This window comes from Triturus cristatus, chromosome 3_2 (genome assembly GCF_964204655.1).
Source record: "Triturus cristatus chromosome 3_2, aTriCri1.1, whole genome shotgun sequence".
Lineage (NCBI taxonomy): Eukaryota > Metazoa > Chordata > Amphibia > Caudata > Salamandridae > Triturus > Triturus cristatus.
This window is the reverse complement of record NC_140584.1, coordinates 586873470-586892215: the sequence shown is the minus strand read 5'-3', so window position 1 is coordinate 586892215 and position 18746 is coordinate 586873470.

Here is an 18746-nt window from a genome sequence, read left to right as displayed (position 1 = left end):
TACAACCCCCTAAGGCAGGTTCGTAAAATTCCCTCCCGGACTATACAGCGCAGAAAACCAATCATCTACATAATCAAAACTCTACCCTGAACCCCGAACAACACTACTAGATTCCCTCCCCCTCCCTCAATCCTCCTCACCAACGCATGCGCCAACCACTGCCCTCTATTGACGTACAGCCCAAGGAATACCAATGCGTCAAGTTACGTGATGTGCCCAGTTTGCTCCGGTGGGACTCCCTCACCCCCGGGGCGATCTTCCTCCTCCGCGCCTGGTTCAGAATCTCGCAGTGCCTGCACTAGCACCTCCCACGCTCCTGCGGCCTCTAGCGCCTTGTCGTCGTCGCGTCTATGAGCCGATTGATACCGCAGCGCACCCTCCCTGGTGGCCCATTTAAGAAGCTCCCCCTTCCACCGTCTGCTAGTGGGCCCCCCCCGTTGCCTTCCACCGCTTCGTAATTTCTCGTTTCGCTAAAATAAGGCCCATGTCTACGAATTTGCTCGTGATTTTAGTTTTGGGCGTGTGCGGAAACCAGTGCAGTATGCTAGCGGCTATATAAAACTCCAGTCCCCTCTCGGTTATCTCATTCAGGGTATCTCCCACCTCCGTCCAGTAAGGCCCCAGCACTGGGCAAGACCACAGCATGTGAGCCAGTTCCACCCCCGTTCTCAGTCATCTGGGACATGCGGCCTCCTCAACTTTAAAATATTTCTGGATTTTCCCCGGCGTCAGGTATGCTCTGTGGAGTATGTAGAAGTGCACTGTTAGAGTCGGGAGTCTCTGGTTGGCGCAAGGTTGCCCTTGTGTCAAGCAGGAACCCTCTCCTCCACGTCAGGGCGCAGGATAACCCCTCGCGAATGACCCTTGCTCACCCTCTAGGTGCGTGGCGTGAGCAGCCAAGGCGATTCCTCAGGCGTTGTTGGTTAAGCACTTACAATCATACACACAGTAAATACATCAATCCCCCCAGAAACGGACACCAGACTTGGATATATATAAAAATACGCTTCTTTATGTAAAAATAGGTATATATCTCTCAGCAGACTTATCACAAGACCAATAACGTTTTCGCTATGCCACCAGGTTATAAAGCAGGCAAATGTTCTTTGTTCGTAGTTTCAAATGGATACTTTGTAGTCTCTTGCAAATGTTACTTGTGGTTCCAGTACTTACAGAGATCGGCTCCTGCGAACGGGGAAATAAGGCGTTGCGGGCCCCGAGCCCGATACTGGAACTTCTTTCGTGATGTGGAGAGTCGGCACAGGTCGGTGCGACTCTCAGCTTGGGAAGTGTTCTTGGGTCCTCAATCAGCAGGTGTGGGCACGTAGGCAGGCGCGGCCAGTGACCCTTTAGCACGGCGGTGCCGGAGGGTCTCCACGGCGGGGGCGGCGCGGCCTGAGATGTCCGGGGATAGCGAAGCGGGGTCGCAGGGCACGGTCAGTGCAGCTGGATGACCCGACGTAGATCACAGTCGTCGGACGGCTTCCGGCGGGAGGGGTGATAGCGCGGTCAGCGCGCTCCAGTAGCAGGCGGTGACAGGGATGCAGCCGGCCTTGCCCGGGGACAGAGAGCGGCTCTGGACGGAGCGGGGCTCTCACGGGTTTGAGGCAGGCAAGCTTCTGAGTGTCACGGCCCTAGGAGGGGCGATGAGGGGCGCAGTCTCTTTCCAGCGGGATGCACACACGGCTCGAATTGGAGGACGAGCAAAAGCACAGAGAACCCACTGGTCCTGGGGTTCAGTTCAGGGGGCAAGCTCAGATCAAGCCCTTGGAGAATGTTCAAGCACAAAGTAGCAAAGTCTTTTCAGTAAGTCTCTTCCTCTCCTTTCTCAGCAAGGCAAGCAGCAGGCCAGCTCCTCCAGCGTCTTCTTCTCCTTCTAGTCGGGCAGAGGTTCTTTGTGGTAAACAGGATTCTGATTTCTTAGGAGCCAGGCTCCTACTTTTATACCATGATTCTTTTGTTCTTTAGTGCCAGGGGGCCTGGGCCTGGCTCAGTCCAGTTCTGGAGCACTTTGTTATGGTGACTCTGCTCTCTCCTTTCAGCAGCAGGGCAGAGACATCAGCCGCTCCACAGGGGGCAGCACCGGCTTTGTGGTGGCAGAGCACAGGTCTGTTCAAGAGTCAAGGTGTACTCCTCCCACCCATCCAGGTGTCACCTCGCTACCCACCACCTGGCAGCCAACCTGTCTCTGGGGATTCCCCAACCCTGCTCCTTACTGTTGCCAGGCAGAACACATACACACAGCAGAGGCGGACTGAATGGCCAGGTCAGTAAATACTAACTTTCTAAAAGTAGTATTTACAAACCCAGGATACTAAAATAAACTTGACTACAAGAAGTATTTTATTATTCTGAGTTCAGGCATACTAAACTTGACATTCTACCATGCTCTCTGAGTCCACTGGGGTCACAGCGTTGGCGTGATCCCAGCAGCCCATTCTGGCCTATGGAGAGCAGGTAGCCTTCAATAGTGAAAAACGAAAAGGGCTGTAATTCACTACTAAGACATGCCACACACATCAGGGCATGTCCTACCTTATGCCTACAATGCACCCTGCCCTTGGGCCTACCAGAGGGGTGGCTAATATGTAGGTAAGGGAAGGTTTAGGGACTGGCAAGTGGGGGCACTTGCGCAGTTAGCGCGACAGTCCCAGACTGCACGCAGGGTCTGCGGTGGCAGACCCTAGACACATTTTACAAAGCCGCTTTCTGTGGGTGGCGCAACCAGCGCTGCAAGCCCACCAGCAGCATTGGCATTCACAAGCCCTGGCACCCCTGGTGCACTTTACTGGGGACTGACAGTGAATCCAATAAACCAACCAGGAACATCAATTACAGGTACACTTTACCTAGGGAGCACTTGCACTGCGGCACGGATTAGCCGTGGCGCAGTGCCCTGAGCGGACAACACCAGCAAAACAATCGAGGCACACCATCAAAAAGTGGAAGGGAAACTCACGCCAAGGTGCCAGGTCTAACACGTGTCCCCTCCAGCTGAAATGTGGGGAGAACTACCCTTGCCCAGGGGGTTCCTCGTCACTAAGGCGGAAATACCTGGACAGACCGTCAGCGTTGGCGTGATCTGTACCAGGACGGTGTTCCACCGTAAAGTCCATACCCTGGAGGGAGATGGACCACCTCAACAGCTTCGGGTTCTCACCCCTCATTTGCATCAACCATCTGAGGGGCCTGTGGTCAGTCTGAACCCGGAAGTGAGACCCAAACAAGTAGGGTCTTAGCTTCTTCAGCGCCCAGACCACAGCAAATGCTTCTCGCCCAATTGCACTCCACCTACTTTCCCGTGGAATTAACCTCCTACTGATGAAGGCTACGGGTTGGTCCCAGCCCTCCTCAGTCATCTGTGAGAGAACAGCCCCTACACCATGCTCTGAAGCGCCTGTCTGCACTAGGAATTCCTTGGAGAAGTCAGGGGCCAAGAGCACGGGCGCCGTGCACATGGCAGTCTTCAGGGTGTCGAAAGCTTTCTGACAGGTGTCAGTCCAAATCACGTTCCTGGGCTGCTTCTTGGAAGTCAGCTCTGTCAAGGGGGCAACAATCGTTCCATAACCCTTGACAAACCTCCTGTAGTACCCAGTGAGCCCCAGGAAGGCCCTCACTGCGGTCTGCGTCTTGGGGGGTTCCCAAGCCAGGATGGTCTCAATTTTGGGTTGCAAGGGTGCCACCTTGCCACTCCCCACTTGGTGTCCCAAGTACACCACGGAACCCTGCCCGATCTGGCACTTGCTTGCCTTGATCGTGAGGCCTGCTCGGCGCAGAGCCATCAACACTTCCCAGAGGTGGCGCAGGTGTTCGGGCCAGGTGGCACTGAACACTGCGATGTCATCCAGGTAGGCGGCACTGAACGCATCCAGCCCAACCAGTACCTGGTTGACCAACCTCTGAAAGGTGGCAGGGGCATTCTTCATTCCAAACGGCATGACTCGGAACTGGAAGTGCCCATCTGGAGTAGAGAATGCTGACCTCTCTTTGGCCCCATCGGTCAAGGCGATCTGCCAGTACCCAGACGTTAAATCAAACGTGCTGAGGAACCGGGCAGCCCCCAGCCGATCAATGAGCTCATCAGCTCTGGGGATGGGGTGCGCGTCAGTCTTCGTTACTGAATTGAGTCCTCTGTAGTCCACACAGAACCGGAGTTCAGGTGTGGCTCCCGGCGCAGCAGCTTTGGGGACCAAGACCACGGGGCTGGACCAAGGACTGCTGGAGGACTCAACCACCCCTAGTGCAAGCATTTTGGAGACCTCCTCCTTAATGCAAGCTCTGACCCTGTCAGTTACCCTGTAAGCCTTGTGCTTCACAGGTAAGCTGTCTCCTGTGTCCACATCATGGACGCACCAATCTGTGACACCAGGAACCAGGGAGAACCTATCGGGAAACTGCCCCAGCAAGTGGCGGCAATCTTCCTGTTGTTCGGGCGTCAGGGTGGGTGAGAGGTTAACTCCATCCACTGACCCATCTTTCTCAGAGGCCACTAAGAGGTCAGGAAGAGGCTCGGTCTCCTCTTCCATTCCATCATCAGTGGCCAGCAGCATGCCCACTTCGGTCCTCTCTAAGTGGGGCTTAAGGCGGTTAACATGTAGGACCCTCAAAGGGTTCCTGGGAGACCGCATGTCCACCAAGTAGGTGATAGGACTTTTGCGCTCCACAACCTCAAATGGACCTGTCCACTTATCCTGAAGTGCACAAGGCTCCACTGGGGCCAAGACCCACACCTTTTGTCCAGGTTGAAGCTCTACCAGAGTGGCATTCCGGTCGTACCACCGCTTCATCTCCTCCTGGCTGGCTTCCAGATTTGCCTCAGCAAGTTGCCTGAAACGCCTAGTCTGGTTTCGGAAGGCCAGCATGTAACTATATACATTCTGGGGAGGTTTCCTGGGAGATTGCTCCCAGCCTTCCTTTACCAAACTCAGAGGTCCTCTTACCGGGTGACCATACAGAAGCTCAAAGGGGCTGAACCCTAGAGACTTCTGTGGCACCTCTCGGTAAGCGAAGAGCAGGCATGGCAAGAGGACGTCCCACTTACGCCTCATTGGACCGTCCAGGCCCATGATCATGCCTTTGAGGGTTCGGTTGAATCTCTCAACCAACCCATTTCCTTGGGGGTGGTAAGGAGTGGTGAACTTGTAAGTTACCCCACACTCCTTCCACAGGGATTTCATATACGTGGATATGAAATTGGTCCCCCTGTCGCTCACCACCTCTAGAGGGAATCCCACTCGGGAGAAAATTCCCATCAGTGCCCGTCCCACCACGGGGGCCGTCACTGTCCTCAGAGGGATGGCTTCAGGGTACCGGGTGGCATGGTCCACCAAGACCAGGATGAACCTGTTGCCCAGGGCTGTCTTGGGGTCCAGAGGCCCCACAATATCAATACCCACTCGTTGGAATGGCGTACCGACCACAGGGAAAGGTTGCAGAGGAGCCTTATGCTTCCCTCCGCTCTTACCACTTGCCTGGCAAGTCTGACAGGTTCTGCAGTAGGAATCTGAATTCTTATGCATTTGGGGCCAGTAAAAGTGGGTGACAAGCCTGTCATAGGTCTTGTCCATCCCCAAATGTCCTGCTAAAGGCACATCATGAGCCAGCCCCAGTAGGAAGGTCCTGAACTTCTGGGGTACCACCAGCACACGGGCTGACCCAGGTTCAGCAGCCTTAGGCTCGGAATACAGGAGGTCACTCTCCCAGTACACGTAGTGTGTTTTGGCCTGAACACCATTGGCCTGGTCTGCAGCCTGTTGCCGCATACCCACGAGAGAAGGGCATTCTTTCTGCTCCCTGCAGAATTCCTCCCTGGAGGGACCTCCTTCTTGCTGCCAATGGGTCAGCTCAGGCAGGTCTCCCAGTTCGGCAATCTGTTCCCCGGTAGGCTCCAGAGCATCCCCCTCAGGGTCTACTTCCTCCTGGGCTGTGGGAACTTCGGGGGCCGGTTTCCCGCGCCTCCTGCGCCTTCTCCCTAAGGCCGGTTCCTGGACCTCTCCCTCAGGCTCCAGGACCCTCTCAACACCCCTACTGGCTGCCATGGACCGGGTGGTCACGCACGCCCAGTCGGGTAGACCCACCATCCTCGGATGCGTGGTCTTCTCCACCTTTTCCCAAGGGGAGCTCTCCAGGTCGTTCCCTAGCAGACAGTCTACAGGCATGTCAGTTCTCACAGCGACTTGTAGAGTACCAGAGACCTCCCCCCACTCAAAGGAAACTTGAGCCATTGGACAACGACTCTCCATGTTGTCAGCATTGACAATCCTACAGTAGGCATTGGGTAAAATCTGCTCTTGAGACACCAGGTGTTGCCTCACCGAGGTCACGCTGGCTCCTGTATCTCTAAGAGCCTCAACCTTCTTTCCATTGATGGTCACTACTTGCCCATATTTCTTAGTGTTAGAGGGCAAGTAAGTTTTGGGGACCATCTCACTGTCTCCTAGCGAGACTAGGGTCATCTGCCCGGGACCCCCACCCTCCTGGACTGCTACCTCCTCCCCAAAGTTAACACTAGCTACTTGCCGGGGTGGAGCACCAGTGGGTGCGGTCTTACCAAACAGGCGACACTTAGGATCAGAGGCAATGTGACCCGGGTCACCACACCTATAACAATTGAAGGGCCCCTTTGGAACAGGTCTACCTGTCGGGGCCCCGTTCTGCTGCGGGGGTGGGGGAGGCTGAGAACCCTTCTGCTGGTTCCCTTGGGGATTACTTTGGGGGCCTTTTTGGAACCCTTTCTGTTTACCCCTGTCCCCCCCACTCTTCTGCTGGGGACCCTGCCCACCCTTGGCGGAGTCTCCCACTTGACCCTTGTGGACCCTGGTGCTGAGCCAGCGGTCCGCCTCCTCAGCAAGCTTCCTCGGGTTGGACAGCTTGCTATCAATCAGGTGCTGGCGTAGCTCAGGAAAACATTGACTGGACAAGTGCTCCCATGCAATTAAATCAAGCAGCCCTTGATAATCATTCACTTTGCTACCCTTCACCCAACCATCCAGTGCTCTGCAGAAAAAGGTTACATACTCCACATACGTACTCTCAGGGATCTTCTTAGTCTCCCTGAACCTCTGTCTATATAGCTCAGGAGTTAACCCATACCTGGTCATTAAAGCTTCCTTCATATGGGGGTATGAGGTCTGGACTTCTAAGGGCAAATCTAACAGTGTGTCCAGCCCTTCAGCAAGGAACCTTCCCCACAACCCCGCTCCCCAGTCTTTCTCAGGGACCCGGTGTGAGGACATGGCCACCTCGTAGGCTCTAAACCACTGCCCTATGTCATCCTTTCTAAAATACTTCTTCACTACATCTTTGGGGATGTACACCTTGGACTCTACCTGCACCGGTGGAGTGCTGCCACCAGAAGGAGCGGTGTCCAAACTTTTCGCCTTCAGCTCCAACTCCTTCAATCTTATATCATGATCCATTTGGCGTTGTTGTGCCTCCAGGGCCAACTTCTGCTTCTCCATTTCCATTTGTCCTGCCAACTTTGCCATCTCCATTGCATGCGCCCTGTCTGCTGCCCTGTCTGCCAGCTCCTCTGGCGACCGGACTCTGCTGGGCTCCTCAAGGTTGTCGGGTGGAACGATGTCCCCCGCATTCCGTGGGTCTCTTGACTCCTTCCAGGCTCTCAGCGCCTTGGCGTACTGGGTCCTCCTCTTGAATCCAGCATGGGGAACTCGGAATTTTACACTGTAGCCTTTCAATTGCTCCATCGAGTAGCCTTCCAGTCTCTCCCAATCCACCTCATCTATTCCAGAAATCACAGAGAGCGCTCTTCCAGCAGAGAGTGAGCCAGGCATGGTTGCAGTAATGGCAGATGTCTCAACAAAGTTCAAAAAATGAAAACCTGTGGCTGCGTTACTTGGTCTGCTCTCACTATCTGGTGATTAATAATTCACTGTATGCAAATTACAAGTGCAAATCCGAAATCCCACCCGCTGCCACCAATGTTAGAGTCGGGAGTCTCTGGTTGGCGCAAGGTTGCCCTTGTGTCAAGCAGGAACCCTCTCCTCCACGTCAGGGCGCAGGATAACCCCTCGCGAATGACCCTTGCTCACCCTCTAGGTGCGTGGCGTGAGCAGCCAAGGCGATTCCTCAGGCGTTGTTGGTTAAGCACTTACAATCATACACACAGTAAATACATCAATCCCCCCAGAAACGGACACCAGACTTGGATATATATAAAAATACGCTTCTTTATGTAAAAATAGGTATATATCTCTCAGCAGACTTATCACAAGACCAATAACGTTTTCGCTATGCCACCAGGTTATAAAGCAGGCAAATGTTCTTTGTTGGTAGTTTCAAATGGATACTTTGTAGTCTCTTGCAAATGTTACTTGTGGTTCCAGTACTTACAGAGATCGGCTCCTGCGAACGGGGAAATAAGGCGTTGCGGGCCCCGAGCCCGATACTGGAACTTCTTTCGTGATGTGGAGAGTCGGCACAGGTCGGTGCGACTCTCAGCTTGGGAAGTCTTCTTGGGTCCTCAATCAGCAGGTGTGGGCACGTAGGCAGGCGCGGCCAGTGACCCTTTAGCACGGCGGTGCCGGAGGGTCTCCAAGGCGGGGGCGGCGCGGCCTGAGATGTCCGGGGATAGCGAAGCGGGGTCGCAGGGCACGGTCAGTGCAGCTGGATGACCCGGCGTAGATCACAGTCGTCGGACGGCTTCCGGCGGGAGGGGTGATAGCGCGGTCAGCGCGCTCCAGTAGCAGGCGGTGACAGGGATGCAGGCGGCCTGGCCCGGGGACAGAGAGCGGCTCTGGACGGAGCGGGGCTCTCACGGGTTTGAGGCAGGCAAGCTTCTGAGTGTCACGGCCCTAGGAGGGGCGATGAGGGGCGCAGTCTCTTTCCAGCGGGATGCACACACGGCTCGAATTGGAGGACGAGCAAAAGCACAGAGAACCCACTGGTCCTGGGGTTCAGTTCAGGGGGCAAGCTCAGATCAAGCCCTTGGAGAATGTTCAAGCACAAAGTAGCAAAGTCTTTTCAGTAAGTCTCTTCCTCTCCTTTCTCAGCAAGGCAAGCAGCAGGCCAGCTCCTCCAGCATCTTCTCCTTCTAGTCGGGCAGAGGTTCTTTGTGGTAAACAGGATTCTGATTTCTTAGGAGCCAGGCTCCTACTTTTATACCATGATTCTTTTGTTCTTTAGCGCCAGGGGGCCTGGGCCTGGCTCAGTCCAGTTCTGGAGCACTTTGTTATGGTGACTCTGCTCTCTCCTTTCAGCAGCAGGGCAGAGACATCAGCCGCTCCACAGGGGGCGGCGCCGGCTTTGTGGTGGCAGAGCACAGGTCTATTCAAGAGTCAAGGTGTACTCCTCCCACCCATCCAGGTGTCACCTCGCTACCCACCACCTGGCAGCCAACCTGTCTCTGGGGATTCCCAAACCCTGCTCCTTACTGTTGCCAGGCAGAACACATACACACAGCAGAGGCGGACTGAATGGCCAGGTCAGTAAATACTAACTTTCTAAAAGTAGTATTTACAAACCCAGGATACTAAAATAAACTTGACTACAAGAAGTATTTTATTATTCTGAGTTCAGGCATACTAAACTTGACATTCTACCATGCTCTCTGAGTCCACTGGGGTCACAGCGTTGGCGTGATCCCAGCAGCCCATTCTGGCCTATGGAGAGCAGGTAGCCTTCAATAGTGAAAAACGAAAAGGGCTGTAATTCACTACTAAGACATGCCACACACATCAGGGCATGTCCTACCTTATGCCTACAATGCACCCTGCCCTTGGGCCTACCAGAGGGGTGGCTAATATGTAGGTAAGGGAAGGTTTAGGGACTAGCAAGTGGGGGCACTTGCGCAGTTAGCGCGACAGTCCCAGACTGCACGCAGGGTCTGCGGTGGCAGACCCTAGACACATTTTACAAAGCCGCTTTCTGTGGGTGGCGCAACCAGCGCTGCAAGCCCACCAGCAGCATTGGCATTCACAAGCCCTGGCACCCCTGGTGCACTTTACTGGGGACTGACAGTGAATCCAATAAACCAATCAGGAACATCAATTACAGGTACACTTTACCTAGGGAGCACTTGCACTGCGGCACGGATTAGCCGTGGCGCAGTGCCCTGAGCGGACAACACCAGCAAAACAATCGAGGCACACCATCAAAAAGTGGAAGGGAAACTCACGCCAAGGTGCCAGGTCTAACACGCACCAGTTGGAATCTTGCGTTTCTCGTGCTCTTCCAAGCCCGTCTCACTAACTGTGCCCAGGTCGTCTCAGGGATAGCCCTGCCTAGGTCACCCTCCATTTCCCCCGAAGTTCAGCCAGCGGCTGAAGGTTTTCAAGGAGCATTCTAGAATATAGGCACGTGACCGCCTTAACAGTCCCTGCTGCCATCATAGCATACTGACAGGCCATCGACGTTTTAGGCTCCAGCAGCCCCTCCCTCCAATGTGCTTGGATCGCCCTGGTAATCGCTGCATGTAACAGGAAGCCTCCCCTAGGCAGTTCAAACCGCTCTTGAAGAGTCTGGTAGGGCAACAGGACCCCGTTTTCATAAAGGTCTCCCACCACCTGCAGTCCCGCTTCTTCCCAAAGTTGTAGTGGCGACCAGTCTCCGCCATGTGGCAACGCCGTCAACATCCCTAATGGCATCTCCGGCGCGTACGGATGCACCACCCCCACACGTCTCTGGGATCGATTCCAGCAGAGTCTAAAGGTTAACTCCTCCGTGAGGAGGTCCCGGGCGTCCAGCCTCTGCTGCTGGGTAATGTAAGAAAGGACGTGGCGTGGCGTTCCCCCCTCTCGTCCGGCCTCTGGGCCGCGGAATACCCTCGCCACATATTGGGTGAAGACCTGCAATTGCGCCGCCAAGTAATATAGCTCAAAGTCAGGGACCGCCAGTCCTCCTTCACTCTTGGGCCGAATAAGCGTTGCGAGCGCCACTCTGCGCCTGCCCGTACTCCACAGAAAGGACACCACCATCGATTTCAGCATCATTCACATTGTTTCATGTGCTAAGTTTCTATAGTTACGGCTTCGTTGTCGTCTGAGTGCTTGTGAATTTCCCCTCGGCTTTTGGATTCAGCGCGTCTGCTCGCGTGCGCGCTTTGTTTACATTTACCGGCTTTCCTCGCCCGCTCGCTGCCTCAGGACGCCTCGCTTCTGTGACGCTTGCCTCGCTTCTGTGACGCTTGTCAGCGCTGCCTTTCCCTGCATTTTGGCTTCGTGTTCACGGTCTCCTCAGCGCATGACTGACTGATGCTTGGTCACACCTCCTCTTGAAGCTCATATTTTCACCGGCAAGCTCATTTATACACGCCCCCTTTGTTGTTCTGCCCAGGTTAACCCTTCGTTTTCCAGTTTGATAAAAATGGATGTTCCCAACTCTCCTGAGCTTGACAATGAAGAAAATGCCAATTTTAAGTCAGACTTAAGCCAATTTATTAATTCCTCTGTGGAAACAGTTTTTGTAACCCTCTGCATGGAGTGTTCAACTGCCGTGTAAAACTCTTTAATTCGTATCATGACCAAAGCTTTGGCCCAGTCTGCGGGGGAAAGCAGAAAACGAAAACTGGTTCCTTCCACTATTCCTTCTAAAAAAGTGTCACATGTGGTTAGCGAGGTTTCCTCGCGCAAGTCTGAGGATATTATTCCTCCCAGGCCTCAGTCAAAGGAGGGGTCTACTTTGACATTTGGCAAAAGCAAAGCCAAACTTAAACATGTGGAGGTTCCTAAGAAGCTGGTCATTGATACCATCCAGGATACGGATGATGACTTGGGTGACACAGACGAAGACAATCTCTTTGATCTTTTTGGAGTTGGCGATTCTTCGCCCAAAAAGCAAAAATTGTCCCCTTTTGAGTCCGAACCTATCCTGGACTCGGAGGGAATGCCTATGTTTGATCCTGCTTTGATTGGACACCCGAATTCTATGGAATGGTTTCCCATTCCCCATGTGGGGAATACATCTCTTCCAAACTGCGACACCCTCTGGACAAGTCAGTCAGAGCAAAGTTGAAGTCTGAATGCCCCAAACCTTCTTTGGCCTCTAATATTACGACCACTCCCGCTATTGACCAAAATCTCCTCACCGTTTTCTCTAAGTTTGGCAAGGACCCTCGTAAGGGAGTGGATAGAGCATGGTCCTCCTGTCAGGACAAACTCTTGGATATGCTGGGCCCTCTCGCCCACATTCTGGATTTGGCAGAGACGGCCCGTTCAGAGGAGTTAGTTTTGAATCCTGAAGAGGTTTCACTCTGGGCCCAACGTACCTTTTGTTTGTTGGGCAACGCCAATGCTGCCATTACTCATGAAAGGCGCAAAGGCCTATTAATTAAGTTAGACCCCAAGTTAGCCAATTTGGCTTCTCAGGACCCTGGAGTAAAGGCGGACGGTCTACTCTTTGGTGACTATTTAGTCAAAGACCTTTCCAAATTTGTTTCGACTTTCGCCTCTCTGGACAAGGCACAACTTTCCATCAAAAAAGTTTTTGTCCCTCGGGTTTTTGGCAGGGCCGGCAGAGGCAGGAGCCACTCTTCCAGCCATTTTTCCTCCTACCAAGGTTCCAGAGGTGCTGCAAACTCCGGCTATCAAGAATACAAGCCTCAATTTTACCCCCAACGTGGTCGTGGCTTCCGGGGTCGTGGACAAAGGGGTCACAGAGGCAACACCACCACCTCCAACTATCCACAACAAGGTAAGCCTGTCTTCTGGCCCTCCCGTGGGAGGACGTTTAGCTCTTTTTCTAAAAAAAATGGCAAACCTTAACCTCAGACCCTTGGGTTCTCAGTTCTGTCCAAGGCTATCTCATAGAGTTTTACGCTCCTCCTTTCCAGGATACTTTGCCTCCACCTCTGGTTTTTTCCGCCGACGTTTCATTTTGATCTCAGGAAATTCTTTCCCTTTTGGCAAAGAACGCTATCCAAAGGCTCCCATTCGATCCCTCGGGTTTTCTGAGCACTCTGTTTCTGGTTCGCAAAAAGAACAAGAAGATGCGACCTGTTATCAACCTCAGAGTTTTCAATCAGTTTGTCGTTTACAGACATTTCAAAATGGAGACCATTATCCATTTAAGAGACACTCTTCGAGTCAGCGATTGGATGGTCCGCTTGGACCTTCAAGATGCGTACCTGACAGTTCCTATCCATCCCTCACATTCCAAGTTCCTCCAGTTTCAATGGCTGAGCATAACTTATCGGTTTCGTTCGCTCCCCTTCGGTCTTTCTTCGGCTCCTTGGTGTTTCACCAAAATCATGAAGCCTGTGGTGGCTTATCTTCGAGCCTTGGGGATTCGTTTGATCATCTATCTGGACGATATTCTTCTTATGAATGCGAGCAAGCCAGGTCTTCTGCGGGACCTACAAGTGACCCAATCCCTTCTTCTCGATCTTGGTTTTCTCATCAATCCGGAGAAGTCCATGTTAACTCCGTCTCAAAGTGTAGAGTTCCTGGGGTTTCGCGTAGATTCTCCCTCCGCGTCTCTCTTCCTTCCTACCCAAAAGATCGCAGTTATTTGTTCGGAAATTTCTCAAGTTCTTGCTCTTTCCCGAATTACCCTCCGCTCCCTCGCAAGGATTGTAGGGCTGCTCTCCGCCTCTATTCAAGCCATCTTTCCAGGCCCTCTACATTATCGGGCCCTTCAGCGCTTAAAAATAAGACATCTACGTCAGGGGCTGGCTTATTCTGATCTTATACTCCTAGACCAAGATTCTCGTTCCGAGCTGCAATGGTGGATAGACCATTTAGATGCGTGGAACGGAAGGACTATCTTCGCCACGGCCCCAGATCTTGCATTAGAATCAGATGCCAGTCTGGCGGGTTGGGGCGCCCGTTGTGGAGCAATCTCGACTGGAGGTACATGGTCTCCAGAGGAGTCGTCATTGCACATCAACTGTTTAGAGATGCTTGCAGGCTCCTTTGCAATCCGCAGTCTCGCAAAAAACAAAATTAGTTGTTCCATTCTTCTCAGGATGGACAATGTTTCTGCGGTCCGTTACATCAACCGTCTCGGTGGCACAAGATCCAAACCCCTTGCGGAACTCGCCAAGAGTCTTTGACATTATTGTCTCCTTCACAAGCTATCTCTCCAGGCCAAGTATCTTCCCAGCGACCTCAATTCCATCACGGACTGGCACTCTCGGTATCTCCGAGATTCTAGCGACTGGAGATTACTTCCCTCCGTGTTTCATTCTCTCTCTCTCTCAAGTGGGGTCCTTTCTTCATCGACCTGTTTGCATCTCGCCTCAATTCCCAATTACCTCGTTTCTACAGTTGGCGCCCGGATCCGCTAGCATTAGCGACTGATGCGTTCCTTCAGGATTGGTCTCTTCATCTCAATTATGCTTTTCCTCCCTTTCTCATGATCAACAGGGTCCTTTCCCAGATCCGTCGTCAACAGACGTCCCTTGTCATGGTGGTGCCCTTTTGGCAATCCCAGATATGGTTTCCTTCTCTTTTGGAACTAGCAGTGGACTTTCCGGTCCTTCTCCCTCATTCCGAGGACCTACTCTTGGATCCTCGAGGTTCCCCTTACAACCTCATTCTGGATCGGTCCCTGACCCTTTCGGCCTGGAAACTGTCCGGTCTCTCTCTTCTGACCAACTTCTTTCTCAAGAGGCTTCAATCTTTATCAGCCGGGCCTGGGCTCCCGGTACTTCCAGGGCGTACAAATCCGCTTGGTCTCTTTGGTCAAGCTGGTGTTTGGAACGATCTATCGATCCCTTTTCAGCCCCTGTAACTTTTGTGGTTAATTTTCTGGCCTCGGAGGCCAGTGCCGGCAAGTCCTATCGCACAGTGAATCTGTACAGATCAGCTATTTCACTTTATCATCATCCCATCGACAACAAACCAGTTGGATCTCATCCGCTAGTTTGCCGTTTGCTAAGAGGAGTTCGTTTTTCCAAACCTCCGTTGGCTAAGTATTCTTCTTTATGGGACGTTAATTTTAAATTGTTTATTGATTGGCCTGACAATACTGCTCTTTCTCTGAAAATGTTGTCTGCTAAGCTTACTATGTTGTTGTGTTTAGTCTCCATTAAACACGTCTCTGATGTTAGGGCTTTAGATCTTTCTTCTAGGCAGTTTTCCCCTTCTGGAGTGTTGTTTCAGGTGCAGAGACGCACAAAAACAAATTTACAGTCTGTGTTTTATCCTTACTTTCCAGCTCAACCGAAATTGTGTGTAGGTCGTTGCTTAAAGGCCTATGAACAGAAATCTGCTGACTTTAGGTCTTCTTCCCATACGCAATTGTTCATTTCTTTCCGCAAACCCCATCTCCCCGTTTCTTCTGCTACCCTGGCCCGTTGGGTCCGTTGGATTATGTCTCTTGCGGGCATTGATGCTTCTGCGTTTGGTGCTCATTCTACCAGGGGTGCCATGACTTCTAAAGCCTTTTGGTCAGGCTCACGCCTGGAGGATATCCTAAAGTCAGCGGATTGGTCTAATGATAATGTGTTTAAGACCTTCTATTGTAAACCTGTGATTACTGCTTCTTCTCTGGTTGTTGATATGCTTTGAACTAGCATAATAGGAGCCTCCGGTCTTGTCATAAAATGTAGATTTTCCTAATAAGTTATGACGGAAAGTCTTAATTTTATTAAAGACACGGAGGCGAGTATTATCCCTCCACAACAGCTCTAATTCGCTCTGTTTCTTTTCCCCCCCTTAGGTACTGCAGCTTTGCCACCGCCTTCCTCGTGAGAATCGCCATACCTCACCGGAGTTCTTGGCGTCCACGTCCATCTGTCTGCCAACGTGGTTTCCCCAGGATGTTTCGTCCATGGTGTTCCTGATTCAAGAACTGTTTACCTGGATTTTGACTGTTTATATACTGTTATTTTTGGTTCCTTTGTTTTCGACTTCTTCCTAACTCGCACAAGAAAAGAGGACTGCTTGCGGTCAGATAGGTCCTTATATGGTTGGCCTGACCTCATTGGTTTGTTTTGTGTAATCTTTCTCCCCATTGGCCAGTAGTTTTCTCCTGCAGCCTTCTGGGGAGTGTAGTTTTTTCTAATTATCTTGCTGCTATTTGAATAAAGCAAGAAAAGAATGCATAATACTCGCCTCCGTGTCTTTAATAAAATTAAGACTTTCCGTCATAACTTATTAGGAAAATCTACATTAGCATTTAAAAAAACCTTTGAAATTCACTGAAAAAACCATATGTTTCAGGCACGTTATAGTTAGGAATTAGCATTTAAAAAACCTTAGAAATTCACTGAAAAAACCATAGGTTTCAGGGGCGTTAGTTAGCTGGACTTTTCACTCGTACAAAACCATTGAAAATCCCCCGTTATAGTTAGTTCAGCTAACTATAACTCGCGCGCCCGCAATGCACTGCGGATGACGTCACATATTACATCACTCATGACATGGTCAGTGACATCACTCATGACATCACTCATGACATCTCAAATGACATCACTAATGACATCACTAATGACATCATCCTTGTGATAGAGTGGCAGACCTCCTCTTCCCCTAATATAATCTTTGATACACACATTCAAAAATAGAAACTACAATGTTCAAAACAATGGACATACCAATACCAGTTACAACAACCTATTCAGTAATTCTAAGATCCACATACACATCCACTCATTCACCAACAGTCCTATACAGTCACTCATACATGTACTCACTCATCATATGTACTCACACACCTATACATCCTGTTACACAACGCCACTCATCCATAGAGTTACTCACACACATAGTCACTCATGCTAATAAAGAATCAAACATCCATTTACTTGCATATACAGTTATACACACACACCACACTTACTTCTACAGAAACTTACACATACCTAGTCTTTTAAACAATCACTTATAGAAACACATACTTATTCATACAGGAACTCTTTCAATCACTCACTCTCACATATACTCACTTATATACACCAATAGTCACATATACTAGTTTAAAACATATGTAGTTACTCATAAAGACACTATTGAGACAGTCTATCACTCACTAACACACCCATGCACACACTCATCCACCCATACAGTCCTGCACACATGCTGTCTTCAACACATACAGTGAGTCACTCATTCATGCACCTATGCACTACGTAATACCCCCCACCGAACCATACAGACACTCATACTGATACTCAAAAAACCAACTAATAACCTATATAGACACTCATGTAGCTACTCACCAACCCATGCAGCCACTTATACACAAAGTGAGAGACTGATAAAGATATTTACACATTTAAACATTACTCACTAAGCCATGTATTCACTAAGATACACTGAATCAGTCAGTTATACAATCAATTTTTGAAAAACAAATCATCCATTTAGACACTTATATACCCATTTATTCTTCCATCGACCTTGAGATATACATATATAAAACATATGTCATTTTCAGAAAAACACACATTCACTGGATGATGTCATCAGAGATGTAATCAGTGATGACATGAGTGATGTCACTGACCATGTCATGAGTGATGTAATATGTGACGTCATCAGCAGTGCATTGCGGGCGCGCGAGTTATAGTGCTGAACTAACTAGAACGGGGGAATTTCAATGGTTTTGTACGAGTGAAAAGTCCAGCTAACTATAACGCCCTATGGTTTTTTCAGTGAATATATATATATATATATATATATACATACACACACACGTTTAAAGGTATGTAGGTCTAAGTTTGCTAAACCAAATCAAATGTAAAAAACGTATTTCGGTAACAAATTAATAGTCAGGAACAATAGGTGTATAGAGTTTAAGAAAGGGAGTCAGAACTAATAAACTTGTGCATTACATTAAAATATGCATAGTTTAAGTAGTTAATTATGCAAAATAAGCTAATTTATTATTTTACTCTACATAAAGCTCTGATTAATTAGAATTGATAGATTATCTTATGCAAACTTGACAGGCAGACCAAGTAAAACATAGTATTTTAGCTTACATTGAATTTAACATTTTGTGTTGTCATGTTTTTATGTAATTGATTTGTCTATTGATGCAATATAAACTTTAACTTCTTGACAAAAACTATTGGAGTAAACCATGTCTTTGCTAACTTTAGGATCTAGATTTAAGGTTTCTAGTAGTTTTCAGGACTAGTCTGTTTCAAGTTGATACTACATAGAAGAATGGAGGAAGAGTAAGTGATCAGGACAGCCTACTGGTGGAGCATCTGATGTTTGTACAAGCTCTTGCTGGGCAATGATGTCTAATATGAAATGTTTCTTGCAAGTGTGCGAGTTGGAGTTGCGGAAGAACCGTTTTTCATCCTACAAGACTTTAGATAGGCTGTTTTTTTTATTTTCCTTGCTATGCCTTTGAAGATTGTGGTCACCAATGAATAACTCATCATGAGGGGAAAGAAGTTGGTCAGCCAAAAATTCAATCAGGACCGAAATGAAATCGTTATCATCACCTACTATTCATCCAATTCCGATTTGTTTCTCTTCCAGCGTGTGAATGTTAGTGTTAAGGCACTCAAAAGTGGAAAAGTACTAAGTCTCGAGGCGCTCTCTGTAAATAAATATAACCAATCCTTCCCCTCAGCCCCCCAAAACTGTCTTTATAGGTCTCTCCTGTTGCACAATCTTGTATCTAGGCACAGGTGTGTCGATTATGGGCTAGGACACTGGACTGAACCAGCTGAATTTAGTCAAGAGCGGGGCAATATTGGTTCCAGGGAATCTAAAATTTATCAGCTCGCATTTTAGTTCTGTATGAGTTTGTTAGATCTTTGATATTATTTCTGGTCTTTAATTTGTTATGGCAGAAGGATCACATGTTAAATAGGTCATCTGACCCTC